Source organism: Cupressus sempervirens, chromosome 5 (genome assembly GCF_028749045.1).
Source record: "Cupressus sempervirens isolate cs-2001-9-10 chromosome 5, ASM2874904v1, whole genome shotgun sequence".
Classification (NCBI taxonomy): Eukaryota; Viridiplantae; Streptophyta; class Pinopsida; order Cupressales; family Cupressaceae; genus Cupressus; species Cupressus sempervirens.
The window spans coordinates 960,855,766-960,878,291 of record NC_143122.1 but is presented as its reverse complement, the minus strand read 5'-3'; positions in this window follow the sequence as shown (position 1 = coordinate 960,878,291).

Sequence of the window (22,526 nt, the reverse complement as noted above, 5' to 3'; positions counted from 1 at the left end):
AGCTCAAGGGGATGTAGAGATTATAGTGAAGCAAGTCCAAGCTTAGTATACTATAAAAAATGCAAGGCTTCAAAATTATAGGAACAAGGTCTGGGATGAGATTGAGGACCTGGATTCTTTCTCAATACAAGATGTCCCAAGGGAGGAGAATGTAAGGGAAGATTTGTTGACTGCCTCATCCTTTCTTCTTCTTCCACATCCTAAGTTTGTAGATAATCAGTACAAATTTGAAGTCTATTAAGACCCAATGTTCCTAACAATGTTGAAACATGGTTAGTCTTCAATAGTGATAAGAAGATTTAGTCTTTCTTGGAAGGGTCTAAACCTTTTAGCGACCAATAATTTGAAGAAGAAAAAATTCCTACAGAGATTTCTCCCCTAACAACAAGAAAGAGCTAGAGCTTGGAGTTGAACAACTCAAAGGTAATAAGATTCCTAGACACCTCATTTCCCTTGAAAAATTGTTTGATAGAAATGTTACATTTATCAGAAGGGAAAGGGGTAGGAAAGGTGGAACTACTAGAGAATTTGAAGGAATCAATATAGGAACCAAATAGAAACCTAAGATACTTAATATTGGTAGCTGTTGATCAAAATAAGAAAGGGCTAAAGCTAAGGGACTTCTTTCTAAATACCAACACATATTTTCTTGGGGATACAAGGACCTAAAGACCTTTAGAAATGGTGAGTTCAAGAACAAAATTCCTCTCAAGCCTAAAGCCACTCCCTTTAGAAAAAATCAATGTAATTACAACCCTATGAATGACATGCCATTTTTAGAGAGGTTCACAAGATGCTAGAAGTGAGAATAATCTATCCCATACACCATTTGACTTGGATAACCAACATTGTCCTTGTCTAGAAAAAGAATTGGGAGATTAGAATTTGTGTGGATTTTAGGAATCTCTAAAAGATAACTATTCCTTGCCCAATGTGGATGATCTACTAAAAATAGCGGTCAGCTCGAAAATGATGTCCATGTTAGATGGTTTTTCAGGTTTCAACCAAATTGAGGTAGACCCAAAAGATCAGTTTAAGACAACATTCACCACCCCATGGTGAACATTTTCTTATGGTAGAATGCCCTTTAGATTCATTAATGTTGGAGATACCTTCTAAAGGGCCATGAATTCCTCCTTTTTTCTCGTAAGGATAAGATCATCATCATATACTTGGATGATCTAATAGTTTTCTCTAAGAATAGAGAAAATCACTTGAAGGACTTGGAGAAAGTGCTGAGAAAATGTAGGGAGAATGGGATTTCACTTAATCCCAAGAAGTCTATTTTCTATGTTATTGAAGGAAAATTTCTTGGTCATATAGTCTCCCAAGAAGGCATTAGGATCGAACCTAAGTATGTTATATCCATTCAGCAATTGAATTTCTTGGCAAGTAAATTTAGAGTCAAGTCATTCTTTGGACAGATGAACTTTCTAAGACAATTTATCCCTATTTTTTCTGAAATCACTATATGCATAGTTGACATGATGAAAGGTAGCCAAAGTTTCAACTGGAATGAATCTAAGAGAAAATATTTTGATCAAATCAAGGATGCCATAGCTAGAGCTCCTATGCTTGTACACCCAGATTACACTAAAGAGTTCATACTATATTGCTATACATCAATACACATGCTATCTATAATATTTAGGAAAGAAAAAAAGGAAGGTATCCAAGCACCCATTTCTTTCATGAGTACTCCTATCAAGGAACATGAGTTAATATACTCATAGATGGAAAAGCATGCCTATATAGTGGTAGGAGTTCTCAATAGTTTCATATTTTACATCTTGCACTCACATTCTATTATATATGTGCCTGATTTGACTGTCAAGAGCATATTAACCCAACAAGAAATTAGATATAAAACTGTAGGTGCATGGATAAAAAAAGTACAAGAGTATGGTATTGAGCTAAAGCTAACAAAATTTGTAAAGGAAATGGCTTGTGCAAGGTGATTGTAGAAAATTAGGACTCAAGTCAAGAAGAGGAATCCTCCAGAGCATTAATGGTTAGTCTCCAAGACCCTTGCTCCTCAAACATTTCCTATTTTATCACCTATGGAGATTTCCATGATGGATTGACATAAAAGAAGAAAAGAGACATCAGGATTAAATCAACTAATTATGTCATTTATGATGACCAACTATACAAAAGAGAAATTGATGGAACCTTCTTAAGATGCATGATAAAACTCAACAAGAAAGATTTCTTCATACTTTCCACAATGAGGCCTATGGTGGGTATTTCTTATCTAAACTCACAACATACAAAATTTTGAGGCAATGCTACTATTGGCTTGGTATGTTCAAGGACACTTATAAGTGGGTGGTCAAGTGTGATAAATATACGATGTTTTCTAGAAAGCCTAAATTAGCTTCTCTTCCACTCAAGATAGTTGTAATATAAGGCCCCTTTCAATAGTGGGGAATTGACTTTATTGGACCAATCGATCCTCCTTCCTCTACTAGTCACTTATACATTATTAATACTACATACTACTTCACCAAATGGGTGGAATCCAAGCCTACCAAGAGAACTACTTCTAAAGTTGTCTGTGAGTTTATCAAAGAGAATATCTTGGTAAGATTTGAGGTTTTGCTAAAGCTTGTCATGGATAATGCTACCTACTTTTCTTCTACAGAGATTATAGAGTTATTCTACAATAACATCATACACCTCATTCATTCATTAGATTATTTCCCTCAAGGGAATGATCAAGAAGAATCAAGTAATAAAAACTTGATTAATATAATGAAGAAATTGGTTTTTGAGAATCAGAAGGATTGGCACAAAAGACTACACCAAGCTCTCTGGGTGGATAGAGTGACACCAAAGAAGGCCATTGGGATTTCTCTATTTGAGCTGGTATATAGTGTTGAAACTAGTCTTCCACTCCCATTGGAATTATCCATTTGTAAACTACAACAAGTGATCAAGGATCCAATATTCGAAAATGGTTTGGAGAAGCACATCATGGACCTAACTAAGTTGGAAGAAGAATGTGAGAAGCTGATTGATCACATTTTGGAGCACCAGAAGCGTGTGAAGACATTCTTTGGCAAGAAGGTCAGACCAAGAAAATTCATGGAATGTAATCTGGTCCTATTGTGGGATAAGAAGCATGAACCCAAAGGTATGCACCATAAGTTTGACTCCCTTTCCAAAGGCCATTTCAAGATTATGCAAGTAAACTAGAATAATTCTTTCATTCTAGCATATCCATTTAGAGAGATTCTATCATTTTCTTATAATGGCCAGGATCTAAAGCTGTATCAAGTTCATAATAAAAAGCAGGTAGCACTTGTAGTTAATGTTAGTCTAGGTTGGTTTTATTTTGCATCTTTCCTTGCTTTGTGTTTCTTCTTTCCAAGGTTAGTTTTCCTTTTTGTTGCATGTGTAGTTTAGTTTGCCTAATATAGTTCTTTATTTTGGCTATACAAAACCAGAGATTTTGGGCCCCTTCTCAGGCATTTGTAATGGCTAGTCCCCAATCACAACCAACTATTGACAAATTTTATTTCTTCCCTTGTCAGTTCAAGTGATTAGTATTAATTATTTCCTTTATATTAATTCTCATCATTCCTGAGTATCTTACTTTCTATATTTTCCAAGTCTCCTTACATTATTTTTACGTAGTTTTCCATGCGAGTTTTCTATTTTTCTATTGTGTTCAAGGTCTAGGTGATCTAGGTATGGTTGGGATGTGTTTGGGTGTCTTCCTAATGAGAAGCAACTGTTAATTTTTCAAAATCTTCCATCTTTCCCCAACATTCTATTTCCCATGGATTCCATGCTATTGAGCTAGTTTTCCCCTTTGGCGAAGTTCATCAAGTGCATTCCCAAAAGGCAAAGCCATGGAAATAATTAACAAGTTGTGAACATGATTATGTCATGATGGAAAGACCCACAAAGCTGAAAATCAAAGCTAGGAAGAATTCCATTCAAGTTGTAGAGGTAAAATATATTTTTACAAGGAAGAGCAAGTCTATGGGTTTTCAATTGTGCACTAATGGAAGTGAAGGTGTTTTTTTATGCTTCCAAAGCTAATATGATTTTTGGAAAATCCAATTGCATACAAGAAGTATGAGTATGATGTTAGAAAAAGAACTATTTTGAGCTCTTAATTGATGATGCATGCTTGAGAACCTCACAACCATTAGATTCAGATTAAAAGGTAAAGTGCTATTGAGTTTTCTTCATTTTGGGAAATATTGCTTAGAGAGGGGTTTTCTATCCCCAAGTAATGAAAAAGGCCACTTATCTAAAGGCTTTTAAAATATAAAGACAAATCACTTTAAAGTGTGAATATTCTTTGGATATTCTCAAAAGATACTTCCAAAAAAGTCATTGGTGAAGATGTGACCCCGACATAAAGGAAAGCAAGTGTTAAATGCATAGGGAGGAAAGTGAGAGAATGAAGTGTGCAAGCTATTGAAGGACCATTCCCCATGCTGCAATTCCAAATCAAAGGAAATTTTTCCTTAAAAAAAAGTTGAGTTTCTCTCTCCCCTACATATGTTAATTCATCAAATATATCTATATCATGAATTATGAAGGGAAACAAGGCACTTTATGTAGAACTAAAGCACTTGTTTTGGTAAGTAAAATGAATTTACTTTAAGTAGAGTAATAATAATTCTAGGGTTATGAGTTTCTATGTGCAAGAAAATGGAAAGTTTAAATAGCCCTTGATTATGAAATTTAATGCAAATCCTACCATTATAATCATTGGCCAAACTTAATTTCATTCCTATGGTGCCAAAATTTGGATTCGTATATCTATTTCATCAGAATTTATTGAATATTTTCCCTTAAGTATTTTAAAATGGTTATTTATCAAGAACTGCATCTTGTGAAATCATAGAAAATAATAATTAGAGCTATGGGTTATGATAAGTTAATAGGCTTCAAGTGTGAATTGAAGGATTTAAGAGATATGTCATTCAAATTTTATGATTTGGGTGATCTCCATAGAAGATTGAACTCCCAGCCTATTCACTTGATCAATAAAAAAGCTAAAAGAGTGCAGATTGATAGAAGTGGCTAGTTTACCCATGGAAGTACAAGCACTCGACCTTGTGAGGGAATGCATAGAGAGATATGACCCAGAAACAAATAAAATTTTGTTTCCTAATAAATTCATCCCCCTCTCAATCAAAAAATCTCTAATTCAATCTACATTCAGTATCCCTGTAAAGGAGGAGTATTGTGACATTGATTTTGGCTCTTCTATGTCTATATTTAATGAGAAGAAGACCCTAATAAATGAAGATATGAAGAGGGTTTGGTTTCAGACGCCTTGCTCAAAGAAGAGAAAGATACCCAAGATCCTTTTCAAAACCAATATGAAAAAGGGTGATCATAGATGTCCTCACTCTGGTGCTTAGACTAAAGGGGAGGGAGGAGATTCTGGACTTTATTGAGCACCATTTATTCTTGGTGCAAACTATCTATGCTAAAGGCATACAAATCAACTAGGCCCAGATCATCTATGATGAGCTCACTTCATGGATGAATTCTTCCCATGGATTCAAACATTTCTACATATCCTCTTACCTAATTTATGTCTTGGATACACATCACCTATGGCTCAACCTACCCAACATTTAGAATTATAATGAATGTACAAAGGTGTACGAGTTCTACCCTCACCTACAACTACAAAGAAGCTTCAAAGAGTATGTAGTAGTAAATGATGCCTTTACAATGAGGCTATGTCAATAATTTCAAAGATATCCTCAAAGGATATTTTCACCATAGGAAATTTTGGTTGTTAGCTAATTTGGATGCTCATTCATTTGATTTCTAAGGTTCTCTTAGCTATGGATAGGTGTCTTTGATGATTTTCCCAAGAGACTGCCTAGATACCCAGAGGATAACGTAGTTCTAGTCGAATTATGTTGAAAAATTATTGAAGTGGACACCTTGTGTTCAAATGTGAAGAAGATAGCCATAATTTCCTTCCCCATAGTAGTTGGACCCTATTCCTATGCTTCTAGATCCAATGCTCAAAATCTAGTGAAGAGTTTTGAGAGCAAAATCAAATTGGTTGACTATAAGATACTCAAGCCTTAATATGATCTAGTGAAATTTGTGAGGGACCATTTGAAGTTCAGATATGCCTACAAACACATATTGTATATCAAAGATTACTTGGCCATATGTCTCAATGAATACTAGACTTGGGAGAAGTTTTGGTCCTGATTAACTATTGATGAAATTAAATTATATAATGATTTTATTGATGTTTCTAATCTTGGAGATGATGGTTTCTACATGCATCTATCATCTTATGAGAAGACCAAAGGTACTCCTCCTTGTGTCTACCCCACCTACAAGCCTTCTTATCAACACCATGGAAATTCTCATGCATAGAATTATCAAGAGGATAGGCAAGTGGGTAAGGTGGACCTAAGCAAGGAAGAAAAGAATACGGAGCATTGGTTCTATGGGTGGAGTATCTTCTAGAGTTTCCCAATCAATTGAAGCAACCACCACCACAACTACTACTTTAACTTCTATAGGCCTAGCTTAGTCTATTAGAGAAGGTGGAGCCTAACCTCTAGAAATAAATGTGCTAATCACTCCTACCTATGGAGGTGGCTCTCTTTGTGATTCTAGAAAAGTTGGGGAGTAGGAAAAGGACAAGGAGAAAGAGAAAGAACAAGAGAAGTCATTTTCCAAGTTATCCTACTTTATTCAAGTCATCAACATAGATGGTGACATTAACCCCATGGTTGGACAAGACATATCTTAGCAAGGGGATACCTTGGTCCTCTTAATGACTAAGGTCACTCCCTTCCCCATTACTTCCTAGAGCAAGAAAACTCCACCAATTGCTAGAAAGTTGTTCGATCTTAGTGCCCTGGAGTTGGCTATCAATGTCCTCTCTACTAAGTCATGGCTCAAGGAGACCATTGATAGAAAGAAGAGAAGATATGAAGAATTTGTTCCATCAAAATATTTTATTACACCCTCCAAGAAGATGAGGAAGTAGAAATCAACTACAACATTGGCCACTGATCCATCTATCGATGACATGTTGATAGACATTGTAAAGCCACAAAAGGAGGGAAATTTCCATGAGCTTTCCATAGATGACTTCCAAATCAGAATAGTGGATCTTGGTATCCCTATTCATGACTCCATGGTGAATTTATGGAAGCCCACCAATGAGAAGATTGAGAATAGACTAGAAGAGGTGAGAGTGGAGAAGAAGGTCCTCAAAAACTTAAATAGAGAGTTGATGGAATATATTAGATTTTCACTTGAGAGCACATCAACCAACCAATTCAACCTAAATTTAGAGGAGAACAAAAATCTACTTCTAAAGCTGCAACAAGAAAGGTAATTTGGGAATATTGGCCAAACATGGGTAGATCAAATGAAGGCTCAAGGTCCCCAATTGATTGATAACTTGGGAAATCTTCCATTGGATGCTCACAAGTTGAGGGAGGCAACTTCTAGCCGTTAGATTACCATGCAAAACACAACAGATAGACTAAAAGAGAAATTGACATTATTACAAGATGTAGTCAACATGAAGACCAATGTTTTCATCTCCCATGGGATCCTTAAAACAAGTAACGAGCCATTGTTTCATTGGAAACAATCTCTAGAATTTATAGTGGGAAGCTTTGCAAGATCTTTGAATGATCTTAAGCATGTGCATGACCTAGTGCAAAAGGTCATTAAAAAGTTATTTCAATATATAAAAATACCACATATAGAGTCCTATGTGTCTACTAATGGAAAACTTGTGTATGTTGAGAGGATGAAGTCAAAGTTCCTGGCATTTTTTGATGAAGTTGTTGATCCACTCAACATCCATATGTCAAAGATCCAAGAGCTCTCATTAGCAAACTTAGTCATAAGAAAGGTATAAAAAATGTTCTAATTAAGGGTTGCTAGAATAGATGAATTGAATAAAATGCACAACTATTGGTTTATTCAAGCTGATAATATCATCATTCCAGATGTCGATTAACTAGACAAAGTAACTGATGCTATGAAAGCTATAGACCTAGATCAATTCCTCCTAAGAAGGCATGATGTTTTGATACTCTTCCAAACATCTGTCATTCTCTCTCTCCTTTTTGTAGCCATTTATGTCATTCTATTAGTCTTTATAATGGATAATGATTCAATCATGTCCCATTTTTAGTTTATTCTATTTAGAGATGCTTTGTGATGCTATTCTCTATTGTAACTTGCCATTTTGAGAAGGCCTATATATGTAACATTTTGGAGAAGTTAAACATATCGACAAAATTACTTTTGGGTGAATCCTTATGGTCGGAACTAATGTGTGTGACTTTGAGTCCATTTTTAATTCTATTGTTTATTTAATTATAGTATAGTATTTGGAATGAATGAGTTGTTGTTGAAAATTAAATGATTGTGAATGAACTTGGTTTTATTTCCTTCATTCAGTAGATTGTATGCCTTATTTTCTTTAGCATAAGTATTTTTATGTTCTCTCTTTTATATGTCGTTATTCATTATGTAGCTTAGTTCATTGTATGAAAGGGTTGGAAATTGATTAATGGAGTAACTATAAGATAGACAATCCAGGTATTTTCAACATATCAATTAACTTAGTAATCTAGGAATTGCATATTCTATCGTCATTCCTACTCTCTTGCTATCATAGTTAGTATTGCATGTTTCCATATCTGTATTTAAGTCAGAGTAATTGTATTTTGTGAGTTAGTCCCTATTTCCAAAATTGCCTAGGTTGTGTAAAGTGTTGAAAAATCTGGTTTTTGCCTCTTATGCTCTCTTATTAAGAGCATACCCTTAAAACCTGAATAAAAAAATTAATTGCAAATCTTGCATTCAAAGGGGAGTTGTACCTTTTAGTTTAGGGGTCTTTGATAGATTACTACACTGACCCATTTGGTTGTTAACTTCTTTGTTCTCCACAAGCCATTGGGTAATTTAAGAGTCAAGGCATAAACCAAAAGAGAAGGGAGAAAAACTATTAACCAACATGCATTTATTTAATTTAATAGAGGAATAGGGATTTAATTGATAATTTGACTATAGGTTCTCTTTTGATTTTACCGATTTGGACTATAGACAATGAAATAAATAAATAAACTAGGGGATGATGATAAATTAATTAAAAATATTTATCAATAATGTCCTAGAAGATGACTAAATAATATTACTTAGTGGTGTAATCAGATTTAGGTGTCTACACTTTGCATTTATCATATTCATTTGTAGGTTTTGGTGCTTAGGTCCTATAGTTTCTACTTGAATGACCAATCTTTTGATAGCTATATTAAACTATAATTTCATTCTTCCAACTCTTGGGTTTGTTCCTAAAATGTGTACTGATACAATTTTCTACAACGTGACCATATTAACCACATAAATGACAACTATATCATGTATTGTAATCCCAATTGATTGTGTTACCTATCTTAGGTGCATTTCCTTGCTTCTTGAGTGTCCACTTAGGTTTTTCATTAGATCTCCAATTTTGTGCTCTATAACCATAATTTTGACAATTGTAGCAATATCCTTCAAATATAGGCGCAACTAGTGTATTTCTAACCTTTGATCTACACTCATGTGCTTGATGTCCATGCTTTTTACAATTAAAACAATATCCATTGAATTTGGGATTAGGATTGGACTTACCATTCTTATTCTTGCAAACATTTATTGTATGACCTAGTTTTCCACAACAATAATAAGTAGGTTTTTTTTTCTTTGTCTTTGAATTCCTTTTCTCTCCATTCTTTGATGATTCTCCTTCCTCGGTAGATGTTAGGTGCTTGGTATAGCCTAGTCTAGAGGTATCATTGGATCTTTTATGTAACAAAGTATCTCATCGCTTGTTTTGGTGTGTTCATCCTCTTAATGAATTACTTTTTAGATCTCAATTCATGTTTTAGTTATTTATTCTCTGATCAAATTTTCAATCTATGTATCTTTCTTATTCAATTCTTTATTTACAAGTAGCTATTGGTTGACTATGTCTGACTAATTATTTGTGAGGCTTTGTACATCAATGCTCCTTTCATCAAGTCTTGTAGTTATTTTTCTCTTGTCTTCATTATCCACTATCTTATCTTCTTCAACTTTATTTCTCTATTTGGCCACTTCACACCATCTTACTAATTTAATTTCATGTTCTCTCTTTAGTCCTCTTATTTATTTATTTATATTCTTATTCCTCTCTAATAGATATGCTATTACAACATCACTTTCATTGGAATTTCCATCATCAAGTAGACCTTCAATGTCTTCCTCTTGATATTGTGTGTCATTCTACAAGATTTTTATCTCATTCCTTCTCTTTAAGGCTTTCTTTTGTTCTTCTTTTGATGTAGTGCAAGCTATATATCAAGCTTCTAATTCTCAATGATCTTTCCTAGTTTGTAGGTCTCCATCTCTAAGATCTTGACTATCAAGTGGTTAGACATCTTCTAAGAGAAAAAATCTTTGATAGAAATTGTTGGAAGTCTAATGGAAAAGTCAGATATTAAGAGGAGGGGTGAATCAAAAGCTATAAACCTTTTCCCCTTTCAAGAAAATATCAAATATGAAAACTTCACCTCTAATCCCTATCTCAAGAATATCATAAATCACATAAACATTCACTTCTTTGATATATTAGATCTAAAAAAAAACACATCCATGAAACATGTAAGTAAATAATCAACACACTATACAAATATTTTGGTTACCCAAAAACCATCCAAGGTGAATGTAAAATTGGGGTGGGGATGGTAGCTACAAATCTTTAATAATACAATAATAAAGTTGATGCAGGAACATCCTATGTGTAAGAGCAATCTTGAATCACCCAATTTTTTTTTTTATTTCAGTCTTTTTTGTTTTAATAAAGACTAGTAGGCAGGGTGATTTCTATTTATGGGAGTTTACTATTTTTAGCAAGGTTTTCATGTGAGCTCAAAATGTTCTCATTTTTTATATGAAGGTTTGTTTTAGAATTATAAGCCTACCATTAAAATGTCATTTCTCTAGCTTAAGTATCAAAGAAGTTATTGCAAATTTTTTATGGAAACATTTGTAGAAAAAGCTTCAAGCTCACCGTTGGAGGCCTTAGAGTTCTCAGATGAGGTCTAAAAACTTGACAAAAGGGTGCTAACATGGTTATGATCTTGTAGATTAGGAGTTGGCATTTCTGAAAGGGGTTATAATAGCCAATCAGAGCAATGGTTTGAGAGTTATGGCCTCCCAAAATTGGGCTACCCAAAATTTCCAAAATATATGTCAAAGATGTATTTGACTGACTCTATATGTTTTTTTAGGGTTTGTTGACCCTAGGTATTAAGTTGAAATGTCTAGAACCTTCCCAGGTGGCATAAAATTTCCTATTTAAGAAATGCATGAACATTTTCTAAAACAACTTTGGATGATAGTTCACAACATTATCTAGCAAATTACTATAATGAAGGCACCCATTTGGGTTAGCATATTGTATTTGTGAATTCTATAATTCCACATTTGCAGGGATAATAAGAAGTCCATATTTTTTTCTCACATTTGTTTTTTTTTCTTTGTTTCTATTATGAGTTTATGATATTAAGGGGAGCACCCTTCATCAAGTGCTATTAGAGCTAGAGTTTTAGAGTGTGTGTTTAGATCACTAACTATGCAGAAATTCACACTAGGACCATGCTCAAGGCTAAGCATGTAGATAGATCACTGATTCTAAGGTAGTTTGCACTAGGGTTTTAGAAAAAGCATGAAAAATGCCTCCACAAAGAGAGCATGGTAGAAGAGATATATGTGTTACACCCAAGGGTTTTAGAACCCTCCAAAGACAAGTGCAAGCATTGGAAGAACAAATGAAAAAAGGAATAAATCTTTTTGTAAGAGATGAGAATGAGGATGATGATGAAGAAGAAGAAAATGCCAAAGAAGAGGTAGTTCTAAATCTAGAGGAAGAGAGGCTTTTTAAGGCCATCTCCAAGATTGGAAAAAGACCTAAGTTTGAGGTTCCTACATTTTTAGGAAATCTTAACCCAGAGGAGCTGATCAATAAATTGTGTTGGCTCCTAATTTAAAAATGTTTGAATAATCCAATGACAGGAAAAAATACATCTAGGGGTAGTTAATTCCTATCTACAACATCCTGTTCAGACACTAGAGCCAACTATAAGGCTATACTCCTTCTTCAAGCTCTACAAAACCTAGGCGAGTAAACCTTAGATTCTTCATATGTTACTAGTGCCAAAACATACAACTAAATCTGTATAGTAGACAATACCCTTAATCTTCTAACACTTATGCAAACAACATAGACATGAAATAGCTAGGATCATGACATAAGAACCAGATAAGCTTAGTGAGGGCAACACTTTTCAACTCTTCAACAAAAAGGGAGAAGGATTTTGACTATAATATTGATTTCAACATAACCCCAACATGAACAACCTAACACTTTGATTTTGTAGCTAATCAATGCCTTATATAATGGGAAATCCCATAGATTAGTGACATACATCCTTGAAATTCATTGATATATCTCACACATTAGGACTTCCTGATCTATCCATTCACATTGTGAATTAGACATTTGCATCTTTCTAGATCTCATACTCAACCTATCCCTTCATGAAATCTGCAACCCTATGATGATAAACTAAGCACTTACATGACTCCTTGATTCATAAGAAAAATAGATCAACATATACAACCTCAAATAAATTGCAACTGAGTTTCATACTCTTTTTTTACGAAACAAAAAAGATCATAAACAATATGAATGAGAGGCAAGATATCAGAATGAAGATTAACTTGTTGCTACATTTTTATTCATTTCTTTGAAACAAATACAACAAGATGCATGAAATTGAGCCATAAAACTACTTAATAGACTAGGACTATCTATATTATCACTACTTGTTGTTCATTACAAGAGAAATTTTAGGAATGAATGGTAGGATCATAGCTAGAGATTTTCTCAATCGTCTAGAAAACAACCAACCATCAACAACCCTGGAGAAAGAGAAGAGAAGAGATTAAGAAAATAGGAAGAATTCTTAGATTAGATTAGATGTTTCCATTTGTCCACTTGAAAAGCTTCCATTTGTTGGTGAAGAACATCTCTCTACCTTCTCTCTGTAACTAACGATAAGATCTTTTCTTTGGTACTGAAGAATGCCTTGAAAATATCTTCAGATTGAGAGAAAATGTAACTGATTATGATGCCAGGTTTGATTTTACAACAAGGGCAAAAACACTTGTCAAATGACTTCTAGAGGAATAATTAATTCTTAGAATCATTTTACTCTAAAATCTGGTAACAAAAAACTTTCATATCTACTTTTCAACTGATTTTCAAACTTAATCATGAAATTTGCTCATTCTACTGAGAATGCCCTGGAAATCACAAATTTGCTTATAGTCCATTCCAAAGAACACCTGTACAATTTCTAAGTGCAAAAGTGGATAGCTCATCTTGTACTAGTTTTGATGGTATATTACACTGCATTTTTGACAAAAAATGTCCCTCTAGTGCTCATTGAAAATTTTAGGTCCAGGTTCATGATTTAGACATTTAATTGAAAAATTTAAAATTTAATATAGTTCAAACTATAGAAAAATTGAAATTCATTAAATTTTTTCAAAATGGAGGCCTTGAACATGAAAATTTGATAGAACAATAACAAAAGATCAATATTTTCAATCTCATATTTTTTCCCCTCTTTGTTGAATTTGAGTCAACTCTCTTGGTTGACCACCATGTGTCGACCTTTGATTGGCCAATTCCTGCCACCTCATATTTTCTCTACCAAGGCCCTTGCCATGTGTCATCTTCTTGCGACATCACATCCTTAACCCTTAACTGCACTTTAACCTGGGCAAACTAGCGAAACAAGGCATTTTGCACCTTCAAAAATTCTTGGCCTTAATCATGGTTAAGCTAGTAGACCATGTGAAATAGACCATTTTGCATGGTCACATCATTTTTCCCCTTTAACTTTATATTCTAGCAGCATCATGACTGCGTCGCTCCATCGTGCGGTTAGCCTCCAACTACACAATTAGGCCTGCAAGAGTGTGACTGGGCACCATGTGTCTGTCACTGACATCATCTTCTTGTCCTCCATACATTTTCTAGTTCAAATTTTTTCATTTTCTGCCTCTAGCTAGCTATGTATGACTATGGGTCCCTTGCTCAAAGCTTGCGCTTAAAAAGCATTTGCCTTGCTAGACACTTGATAATTGAGTGTTTGGAGTTTTAAGTAATGAAAAGCTTCTTTACCCACCTAATGTGGGATTAAAATTTCAAACACAATCCATTCAGGGTTGAAGTCTTCAACCAAAATCAAAACTTCCCTATTCAAATCAGCATCTTACCAAATACAATCCATCCATCATGCAATATATGAGAGAAACTTCACAACTGCACTATTCATTATTCTATTGACTTTTGGTTTTATGTGTAGATGAGTGAAAATGGGTAAATCAATCAAAACTAGTGGCCTTCAACTGAACATTTAATACAATCAAATGTAGAGACTCTAATAGTTTCGAAGGCCCAATCTACTACTTCTAGCATAAAAATGATGCTCCCAACATTCCTCCCAATGCACATTTTAACTTGATGAAGGCAATTTACAATGAAAATATTCTCTTCCTCAATCAACTATGCTTACTGATCTGGATAATTTTCTACTAAATTTTCAAATTTATACAATGTCCTTCATCAATAATGGTATAATGCCACACAATCTTACTCAATTTTAAACTTGCACAATGGTTGGCCTCTCGGGGTGTTAACATCATATGAGATGGGGACGCCACAGGCTTGGGATTGCTCCTACACTTAATAGCTCATTTCAAATAATGGTGTAAGGTTTTCCCATCACATGAATCAAATTTCTCAAATTTACTTCTCCATTCTTGAAGGCATACTCCTACTTGGTGGTACTCACAACAAATGCACTTCATAAAAAACTTTAATGCCTATGCATAGAAAGGGAAAAACTATGAAATTTCACTAAACACCTCTTAAAATAAACATCACTCCAAAAAAGGTGACTCCATACATGTAGGGCTTTGAATGGAAGTAGGTGAGTTATAGTCAAATAGACCATTGGGGAACAAGGCAGAAATGATGTGTTCCCACAGTTAACAATCAAAGGACTAGCTTCTCTTCTTGGTATCATCCCTGGCATTGCATACAATTGTCTTATGAAAAGATATTTTAAAATGTTTGTGATGTAATCCTAGTCATAGATTTCATTTTGGCAGCCTCACAGTTTGGGAGTATACATACTCTAATGACAAAAATTTCCTTGCACAAAAAAAAAGCTTACATAGAACCAAAACATGTGTCCACATTCAACCTCTTGGCACCCATATGAGGATTATGAACTTCTTGGTACTTTGAAAAATTTCCTTATTTTTAATCACATGTATATTGTTGGTCTGACTTTTTCTGCAGTAAAAATTTTTTCAGTTAAACCATAGAAAGGTCAGGTGATCTATGTCTAAATGAAGTATAAGGTTTTGGATAAACCATCTGTGAGAAATATTCACCTTGTAAGCCTTACATTCATCTCTATTTATGAAAGGTCGGGCCCAAAAATTTTCAAAATTCAAAAGAAGTGAATATGCTTCCGTATTCCTTTTCCTCTCTCCCGGGTTACCTTTCTTACTGTTTGTCCCAACCGTCAGATCTGATTAGATCTACTGCTGGCGTTATCTCGCTATTGAAAGTTGCATGCTCATTAAATATAGCAAGATAGCGAGTGTCGAGTTTTTTTTTAGCGGTGGGACCATGAAGTGAACGTGCGGCGATCGAAGATTTTCTATTTAATTGCTTTATTGTGCAGGTACACTTAGCAATTCACCGTAAAAAGGGGGAAAAGGACCCACTAGAATATCTGACATCAGAGCCAGAATGTTGATATTTTTCCGGAAGTACCGCCACCTAGCTATCGAAAAATTCAGGTTCTTCACCGTTAGCGAAGTAGCGAGGCCACGTGAAGTGGTAAAAGATCGGCAAGATCTATGATGACGTGTAATGACAGGTGACTGATAAAATTTGACATGTGCTAGCTGTGTAGAGATCCGATTCTCATTAATGCCTACCTGACTAAATGTACAAGAAATCTGGAACGTCAGTTTGAAGTGAATCAACGGAGCTCGCTATCTCATTATGAAGAGTAGCAAGGAAGATAATTATAGCGACATAGCGAGATGGGCCCACCGCCTTCTTTCTTAAGAAGCCCTGTAGCGTATCTTTCGATCATTTCTTGATCCGATCAACAGTTGTCGCCGCCTCGTTATGGAAAGGTGCTTGTTCTTTATGCATAACGAAGTAGCGACATGCTGACACGTGTTCTCCGTTGTCAGTGGGTTTAAAGGTAAGCGCCATCAAAAGAAAGAATTATGTACATGGCAAGCTCTCATTGGGTAATATGACTGACATGGCAAGTGTAACTCCTAGTTGTTCTCTTTGTACCGCATGATCGTAGGATCTTTGAAGATCAACGGCGCAGTTTTAAATTAAAAATGTAGTGCCACTCTCTGTATTAATTAGACAAGAAAGCTTCGTCCGTGAGAAAAAACAGAGTATAATACAGAGAGATTGCATCAGTTTCATTTCACGCGAGAAAAGATTTGAAGCCATTCCTGTGCAGAAGCTATTACTGAAAGAAAAGCGTGCCAAGGTTGATAAGAAATTGTCAAGTTATCTGTTCGCTGAAATTTTGCAGGAATTCAAAGGAAAATTGAGACAGAATTCAAGTAAGTAAAACTACCATCATCTTTGTGAGCTTTTAAGTTTTAAAGAGGATAGCTCAAGATGCCTCCTAAGAAGGGATTTACAGGAGCAGTAAACTACCTGGATAGAAATGTGCATGATGATTTACTTGAGTTACTCCCTGAGTCCACTGTAGAAACGGTGCAAGTTAAGAGGTTGACCTCACTCAATCCTAGGCTTAGGGTAGCTGATGGATTGTATGATAAGGGTAATTGGGTCCGGGATGCTCAAACTGCTCAGACTGGTTTGAGTTTATTCAAGAAATGGTTTGCAGAGAGAAAGTTATATGCCCCTCATGCCAACATTTGGAATTTTGATCTTGGGAAGCTTGTTGTTCCCAGCGTGTTCATGGATTTTGACCTGCTTGAAGCCATAGCAAAAAACTATGACCAAGCCACTAAGGTAGTGAGGAGAATAGATGGTGAGGCTTTAGTTACCATCAGTCCCGAGGAGATTAGGAAGGTATTCAGTCTGGGACCCCTCACCATGTATCATGTGCCCATTAATCTGACAGATTTAGAAAAGGAATATATATCCAAGAGGGATGTAGTTAGACAGGGTGCACTGAAAGCCCACATAGGCCGAATTGGAGGCCTCCCAACCATAACATCATCTTCTAAAGAGCCCTTCAAGAAATCATGTTTTAATGCCAGGGCAGTCGAGATATATAGAACCCTGTGCAAAGTCTTCGGAGAGGGCGAAGAAGATTTTATTCCGGTGAGCTTCATGTATATGATCACCCAAATCTCTTCTTTTGGTGTGGAAATAATTTTTGATTTTGCATCTTACTTGGCAAATGAGATCCATCATGGATTGGTGGGGATTGCACAGGGCAAGGTGGAAAAGGTTTGGGGTCAGTATTCCTTACTGATGCATATGTTTCTTTTTAAAGGGGCCACTTATTTTGGTAAAGAAATGGTTTTAAATAGAGAACAAGAAGGGGAAGCACTACCAGTCCAATTATGGAGTGCAGACATGACCTAGGAAGCAGAAAATGCTAGCTTCGTCAGATTTGATAGGCACTTTGCCTCCAAACTAAGGTGCCTCTTATTGAGTGACAATCCCAGAATCCTTAAGGCATTAATGCACCTTATCAGGCCTATGGACAAAACCCACAATCTAAAGGTTTCACATAATTGGGGAGATATTATCCCATATTCAGTCTCAACGGTCATCAGGGTCTATGGTTTCAAAGGAACACCCCATGTGTTACCCTATCAGGTACCCTTGAAGGTAGGGATAGCTGAATTTTTGTGGCAGTTAGGAGGAGTGGAGGAGGCCTTTTTGCACAAAAGGGGGACAGGATCAATTTTTCCTACTTGTACTATAGCCCACCAATTTGTGATAACTAAAGAAGGGTGGGCCTTTCTCCATAAATTTTTGGATCAATACAAAATGGCAGTGTCTCACTCTCGTTTTTGTGATACAGAAGGTTTCTTTAACTCTGCCCTTAGATTGAGAATCAAGCTGCGTCCAGTTCAGCATGAATTCTATTTTCCAGAAGATGTAATAAGAAATGAATATTCTCTCCATGAGCAAGAAATAAAGAAAGAAAAATGGAGAGTCTATTCAAAAGTTTTGGAATTCATTAATTGTTTTGATAAAAATTTCAGTCCTCTTAGTAATGCTGCAAACAATGCAGACAAAGTACATAAACTCATGAGCAATTTCTCTGAGATAATGGAGGTCATGAATGAGAAGAAACAACATTTTATTAATTCTTTTCCAGATAAAGCCAGAGAAATTATGAGAAAATTGGGTTTCACTCCCAATATTGGAGTAGGTCCACTGGTGGTATGAAAGAAAACAGGATATACTATTGTCCGACAGCAGGTGCCCGTTGTGCATAAAGAAAAACAGATTGTTGGATCTTCCAGCACTGTCCTAGAAGAAAGACCCCCTGAACCTTCCCCCAAAAGAAGAAGAATAATAAGGGAGGAAGAATCCCCTGATGAAAGTGGCTCACCTTCTCAAACCCCAATGAGAGTGGAGGAAGAACAACTCACCAGTGAGCAATTTGAACAAATGGGGTCACAAGGAGAAATTTTTGTTACACAAGCAGAGATTGATGAAGGCAACCCTCAGGAAACCCCTGTACCAAGTTTTGAATTAACTACAGCAGATTTCAGAGGAAGGGAATTGGAACCTATTTTGGAACAAGCCAGTCAGCATTTTTTGTCTGATAACAATTTTGTAAGATCTAGAGCTTTCCATCAGTTTGCGTGGAGAGTAAACATGCACATTTTTGAGCAAAGGTGCAATAATATGAGAACAGAACATCCAGAAATGGATGAGACCTCCATTCAAAATACAATAAAGGAACAAATGGTTCAAGAGTTCCAAAATATAACCCCTGATGAGGGAAGACAGATGGTAAAAAATGCTAATGTTTTATTATTGCCCAATTGGGACATTGCTGACGCATTAGTTTTTAATTCTGTTTCAAATAATTTAGGACTCCAGGATCCGAATAAAGAGGAATTCTTGGGTACAGCATTCAGCAATGATCAAGCTGCCCTTGTTATGTGGTCCCTGAGAAGAGGATCCAGAGTTACTTCATCACAGCCTGATGACTCAGGATTGACAGGGAGTATCATTGTAAGAAGAGTTGCTGACACTTCAAATGTACAGGTAGCCCACATGAATGTGGATTATTCTAAATTTTCCCTGGCTACTGCGGAAAGAGAAGAGAGGGAAATGATGGATATGCAAAATAAATATGAAGTAGTGGTGGAAGCATATAATCAAGAGGTGAAGAGGAGAATTGAGTTAGAAAACAGGATATCTCAACTGGAGAAGGTACTTGGAAAGAGAAAAGTGGGAGAATCCAGTACATTGAGAATTGCATATCCCCCACAGTCATCTGTGGGATTAACCCCTATTATTGAGATACCTGACACCCCTGAAAGACCCCAATTCTATACTGCAGAGGAATTTGAAGCAGAAAAAACCAAATTACATGAGTGGCAGATAGAATTTAGAAATCAGCAGGAAGAAAAGTGGAAGCAGGGTGTGACATACTTGAGGGATAAAATACAATGGTCAGATTTTTATGACCAGCTGACTAGGATTGTAACCCTCATAGATGAGTTAAATAAAGGAAAGAATGGACTAGACTCCCTTGCACAGAAGTGGAGGCAGAGGAATAATGATGTCACGATTGTTTGTATCTCTGCAGTTCAAATGCCTTACCATCAGGTTGAAAGAATTTTTGATTTATTAAATCAATTAGATAACTTTGAAAATAAAAGAGATTCTTTACAGAGGAAATTGACACTCTGTTTTTCAAGATATCTTGCTAAAAAATTCACCCTATTCCCTTGTGCCTTAGAAACTGTTGATACAGTAAAAGAAAAGGACAAATGGAAAAAGGAAATGGATGAATTATTTGATAACAGAATAACAAACATCATCAGTGAGACTGGCTGTTGGTTTTGGGCGAAGACAAATGAAGAGCTGGTAAAGATACAATTGTATTATGCTGATATGAGAAAAGAATTCGATGAATTAGAAGATAATGCCAATTCTTTAATAAAGATACAAAGAGAAACCCTAAGTTTTGATTGGCTAGATGATGATACTTTCAACAGATGGAAAGATCAGTTTAGTGAACAGATGTCAGGAGAAGATAACGGTGAAGATGTAAGAGTAATAGTTACTCTTGTAGTCAGCAATGATGACATAGAAAATCCCCAGGTTAAAGTGATTTTGCATGCAACAGAAGATGATACATCACTTGCAGACCTTATGGATATGTACTCTGAAGATGAGGAATGATTGCGAGAACAGACCATAACAACCAAGAAGCATAACAGAAAGGGACCCGCCAAGAAATGCTGTTGTAATCAACCGTTCTGTTATTCTTGTTTTTTTTTGTTTTTCAAAAGAAGGACACCTGTCACCTACTGTAGCCTGAAGCTTGTTGCATCTCACATTATTTAAGTGAGATCCCAAGGCTAAAGAAGGGTCCGAATTTGGTTTTCACTAAGTGTTGTGCTTAGTTCCTTTTTGGTCCAAACATTTTTGGAAAGAAATTTATAGTATGCTTTTTCTGTCAAAATCTCTGAGAGATGGATGAATGTAAAAAGGACTGTGCTTCTTCTCTGAAGGTTTTTCTGGGTTTTTTGTAAAGGATATATCATTTTCAAAGGAAATGAATACAAGTTATGAACTGTCCCCATATCTATTCTTCTCTGAATTTTGTCTCCTTTTTAATACTGAGTTACCTTGATGTTGTGTGAGTAAAAGCTTATGCAATTGATTGCAATTTAGTAAGACTGTACATCCATTTGTTATTGCTGTTAATTCAATGAATTAAGTAAAGGCTTTGATAAATGTGATGAGGTTGCTTGGGTGTTAATAAGGATTCTTGACTGATAAATTCTGGTAAGAATTGCTGATGAAAATTCGTTGCAAGGCAACAAATTAGATCTAAGAATTTACTTGACTCTGAATTCCCAATGGATTAGGCACTGATCGAGAGTATTTCAGCCAAAAGAGAAGTATATTATAACTAGCTTTTTCAAAATACATCATAAAATCAATTTTCATTTATCTTTCCTGTAAGATTTTCAAAGTTGGCCAGCACTTGCCTGCCTAGATTGTTTTAGCTTCATTTAGCCATTGTTGTTGGAAACATCTGCAGAGCTATAGAAGATTTCTTGGACATATCTGTACAAGGGATGTGTTTATCAGTTATTTACTTATATGTTTAAGGATTTAGAGATGAGAATCAAAATGAAACTAAGGATAATTCTCATACAATTATTCCATCTTTGAACCATCCCCGGGTGCACCCGCCCTGGTTTTACAGAGCCAAAAGAGTAGAAAACCGTCTAAGGTTTTATTGAAGTTGGGTCCTAATACTTTGCATATGCAAGTGATAATGAGAATTGGCTATTCTTTAGGTTGTGTATGTACTGATATCTAGGTACTAAGCCTTTTGTCGCCTAGTAGTTTTAGTACTGTTAACATCAAAATAAAACACCAACAAAATGGCGACTCTGCTGGGGAAATTCATAGTGTCAAAAATTGAGAAAATATGAAGATATAAACCCAAGTACCATTGCTACACACTGACACATCCAGCTTATCCGAGTGTCTTATCTAACAAGCAAGAGTTGCAGTCTTACGACATCAGTGATTGATCTCTTTCTGCCGTATTTTTGTTCCCGCTCGTGTATTGTTTTCTTTCTGTCAGTAACGAGTGTCATTGTATTTTCCCGAAAAAGGGTGGCGACTCAGTCAAGGTTTTGAAGCTAGTGCTAAGAAAGAGATACTCTGCTAAGAAGGATGGCTGCTTTGAAAGAGCAAAATAAAAAACTAGAAGAGAATATCCCCACTCTCCATCAGGACGTCTTTGGAAATATTGATAATCTAAGAGCTAAAGTTCAACAACAGGAAAAACTCCTAAATCAAAGACAAGAACCAATTATTGGTCAAGTTCAAGCTTATAAACCCATTCAAGTTAATCCAATAGAGCCCACTGGAACAGTTCCAGATAAAGGAAAAGGCAAGGCTGTAGGAATCCAAATAAATGAGCCTCAAGCTATACCGAGCAAATCTATACAACCCTCTGTATCAAAATTAGACCTAGAACTAGAGAAGGCTCGAAAGGAGAAGGAAGACCTTGCAAAAGAACTTGAGAAGGTTGAAAATGAAGCTCAGGCCACAGAGACCAGAAGGAAAATCCAATTCATAAAGTCTAATTCTGCATTAAATTCATGGCCTAGTTTGTCTATCCCACCTACAAATCCTGCAC